This window comes from Zingiber officinale, chromosome 8A, assembly GCF_018446385.1.
Source record: "Zingiber officinale cultivar Zhangliang chromosome 8A, Zo_v1.1, whole genome shotgun sequence".
In the NCBI taxonomy this organism is placed as follows: Eukaryota; Viridiplantae; Streptophyta; class Magnoliopsida; order Zingiberales; family Zingiberaceae; genus Zingiber; species Zingiber officinale.
In genome coordinates, this window is record NC_056000.1 from 13873090 (window position 1) to 13877506 (window position 4417).

General features: G+C 37.9%; 1 pseudogene; it reads left to right on the plus strand.

The window, feature by feature from the left end:
• The first annotated feature begins 1708 nt into the window (after positions 1-1708).
• Positions 1709-2880, plus strand: LOC122010535 (annotated as a pseudogene).
• The last annotated feature ends 1537 nt before the right edge of the window (positions 2881-4417 follow it).

Below are 4417 nucleotides of genomic sequence, written 5' to 3' on the forward strand. Positions count from 1 at the left end.
CAATATTCAATAAATACTTAAATTATTTTTTTAAAATTTTTTTTTTTAAAATCAAATAATATAACCTAATTGGGAAGCCTGAACCCTAGAGGTAAAATATAAAAAAAAAAATAACTTTGATACTATAACCCAAAGTCTGAACCCTAGAGGTAAAATCTAAAAAAATTTAACTTTGATACTATAACCCAAAGCCAGCTTTAATTTCTATAACCCAAAGTTTAAACCCTAGAGGTAAAATCTAAAAAAAATAACTTTGATACTATAACCCAAAGCTTGAATCTAGAAATAAATTTTTTAAAAACTATTTTAATTATTTTTTTTAATTCAAAATTAAAAAAATTAAAAAAAACAAAAAAAACTAAAACGATTGATATCCTGCGCGTGCAGTCGCGCACTGTGCGGGCGCGTAGGATATCAAAACCGTACGCGACTGTGCGCGTCGCGCACAATATCAAGTTTCTTTTTTTTAGTTATTATTTTTTTAATATTTTGAATTTAAAAAATTCAACATTTTCTTATATAAATTTCTAATACATTAATATATCCCCTCAACATATTACAATACTCAATAAATACTTAAATTAATTTTATTTTAATTTTTTTTAAAAGCAAACACTATAACCTAATTGGGAAGCCTGAACCCTAGAGGTAAAATATAAAAAAAAAATAGCTTTGATACTATAACCCAAAGCCTGAACCCTATAGGTAAAATCTTAAAAAAAATAACTTTGATACTATAGCCCAAAGCCTGAACCCTAAATAGCTTTAATTTCTATAACCCAAAACATGAACCCTAGAGGTAAAATCTAAAAAAAATAGCTTTAATACTATAACCCAAAACTTGAACCCTAAATAGCTTTGATACTATAACCCAAAGCCTCAACCCTAGAGGTAAAATATTAAAAAAAATAACTTTCATACTATAACCCAAAATCTGAACCCTATAAATAAAATTTTAAAAAAATATTTTAATTATTTTTTCAATTCAAAAATTAATTATAAAAAAAATAACACAACACAGAAATTTTGAATTAAAAAATAATATTTCTATATATAACAGCTAATACTTTAAGATATCCCCTTAACATATTACAATACTTCATAAATACTTAAATTTAATTCATTTTTATTTTTTTAACTAAATATTATAATCCAATTGGAAAATCTAAACCCCAGAGGTAAAATCTTAAAAAAAAAAAATTAACTGAAAAATTATATTCTAATTAGGATGCCTGAATCCTACTAATAAAATCTTAAAAAATATATTTTATTATTTTTTAATCAAAATTAATATATTTTTTAATCAAAATTTAAAAAAAAAACAAAAAAATCATGATATACGACGCGACGCGCACAGTCTCGCACTGTACGTGTCGCGCAGTATCTCAAAAATCATGTATATATATATATATATATATATATATATATATATATATATATATATATATATATATATATATATATATAGGATTTACACGAATTTAATATTTTATATTTATTATAAAACTAATTAGTAGCTTATTTATTACAAAAAACAATATTGCTTGCTAGGGAAACACATTGAATCATTATTAATATTTTATTTCTTTTCCCCCACATTTCCAAATAACCTTAAAAGTTACCACTATGTCCCATCTCTATATAACTAAAGTTTTACATTACTTCTACAAGACAAGTTTTTCGTTCTATCCACTACGAAAGTGAAACCATGGCTACGTCAAACATTCATTATTCTTCCATTGCCATTGTCATTGTGGTGTTAATCGTCTCGACTGCTTTTATGGTTCCAACAAGTAATCTTTCTCCTTGATAGTAATTATTTGTTAAACTCTATAAATCTTTATTATTATTAATATTTCTCTATATTTTTAAATATTTTCAAAATGCTCATGTAATTAATTATTATTTATTAATATGAATTTTGGGCAGGAGTGACTGCTATTGGAGTTTGTTATGGAAGGCTTGGCGATAACTTGCCACCACCTCCAGAGGTTGTGGCTCTATTCGAGTCCAATCAAATCGATCGCATGAGAATCTATGAACCGTATCCTGATGTGCTTGCCGCCTTGGCTGGATCCAACATAGGTCTCATAGTCGGGACACTCAATCAAGACGTGCAACCATTGGCCCTTGATATTTCGGCGGCTCAAACTTGGGTCGGAACCAACATAGTCCCCCACATCAACAATGCCAACTTTCGTTACATCAACGTCGGCAATGAGATCATTCCGAGTGATATGGCTCAATTCGTCCTCCCTGCCATGTCCAATGTCCAGAGTGCGCTCGTCGCGAACAACATTACCACTATCAAAGTTACCACTTCGGTGGCCACCACCGTGCTCGGGGTTTCATATCCACCTTCGGCTGGGGATTTCTCGGACGCGACAAAAGAGATCATCAACTCCATTGTGCATTTCCTCGCAGTGAATGAGGCTCCACTCCTTGTGAACATGTACCCTTACTTCGCGTACAAGGATAACTCCAATGATATTTCATTGGACTATGCCTTGTTCAATGCGATCAGGGTGCATGATAGTTCAAGATGGACCTTTTGGATACCAAAATCTATTTGATTCAATGTTAGATGCGGTCAATGCGGCTTTGGAGAAGGTTGGAGGGGCAAGTGTGGATGTGGTGGTCTCCGAGAGTGGTTGGCCGTCCACAGGTGACTTTGGAGCATCAGTTGACAATGCATACATTTATAATCAGAATTTGATCAACCATGTCGTGAAAGAGACACCAAAGAAGCCTGAGGTTGCAATTGAGACCTACTTGTTCGCATTGTTCAACGAGAATCAAAAAGGTCCGGCGGATTTGGAGAAGTTCTTTGGTCTCTTTTTTCCGAACAAGACACCGGTTTATCAGTTGAAATTCACCTAAATATGAGAGATGAGGAAGTTTAAGTTGTAGAGCATTTGCTTTGCCCATGGCCATGTTTGTGTACTACATTTGATGGGCATTAAATAAGATTGATCTTGGATCGAATTGAATTAGTTTTTCATCATAATTTAATTTTTTTTATAATTATGTTTGTGTGCTAAATCCATGAATATTAAATATAATTTATCTCAGTGTTGTGTAGACTGAAATGGTTGTTTAATATCCATAATTCAAATGGTTAATGATAATGTTTGTATACTCAAGCTAATGAAAATTAAAGGATATTGTTTTGGATTTGATTGAAAAGGATGTTTAATATTCATAATTCAATTTGTTGATGTTTATGTTTGTGTACTAAATCCTATGGATATTAAATATAGAGTGTCATTTAGTTATGATCCGGCGGTACAGACAGGAGATCCCCTTTGAAGGGAATCAACGCCACGTGGAGGGCAAAAGTCAAGGGCAGTGTGAGGTTCAGCTGACAGGATAAGGGTCGGGTCAACCGGCCGAACGGATCAGTACAGAATCAAGGACAACCCGGCGGGGAGTCGGGTCTCCGACACTCAGGGTGAGGGCTGAGCGGGCTACCCGCTTGGCCACGGCATAAAACAGCAATGCTACGGACAATCTCAGCCGAGCCGAGCACGCGACCGGGCATCCCACCCGCTCGGACCGATAAGGTGCTTGCCGAGCAGGTGGGCGCTCGGCGCGGGTAAAAGAAGACAAGGACAAGGGGACATCGGGGAACATATTCTGACAACAAGCATGTCCAACGACCAGGTCATATGCAGAACCTTGCGACAGAAGGTTCTGCTATCCCATCAGAGAGGTGCTCGGACTGTAGCAGTATGGTGTCAGGCAAGCTCTTCTGACAAGCCCATACTGAGGTATGGTAAGAGGACACGTGCTCGCCTCGGTATGTGTGCATGAGTCTCTTCATAGCTCTATATAAGAGCCCCCAGATTTCGCCGGAGGTACGCGATCTCTGATATTGGAAGCCACTTCATAGTTTCCTCTTGTCTGACTTGAGCGTCGGAGGGTCGTCGCCGGGAACTCCTTCCCGACCCGACTTCTTTGCAGGGTCGCCGGAGCTCCATACGGCCGGTCAGAGATCCACGTCATCAGTTCGGAGAGTGCCACGTGCCCAGCGTCCATCGATTCAGCGTTCGGACGGGATCAAATTGGCGTCGCCTGTGGGAACGCACCTGCATCCGAGCGGAAGAGATGGACGAAGCTGGACGACCGCACACCGTGATGCTCTCCCAGGAGGAGCTCGACGCTCTAATTGAGGCAAGAGCAGCTAAGCTCGTGGAGCAATAGAAGCAAAAAGTGCAAGCCGAGCGGATGGAGCAACAAGCGACGTCCGCGTCGGGAGGCCGAGCGGAAGCACCGCCTGCCACGGTTCCATTTCATCGGGCCCTATTCCGTACGCCTCCTTAAGTCGCAACAGTTAACCGTGATCGAGGATCTTCATCCGACGAGGCGCCCATGCGAGACAACAGAAAAGGCAAGGCTCCCCGAACGGACACCTCCC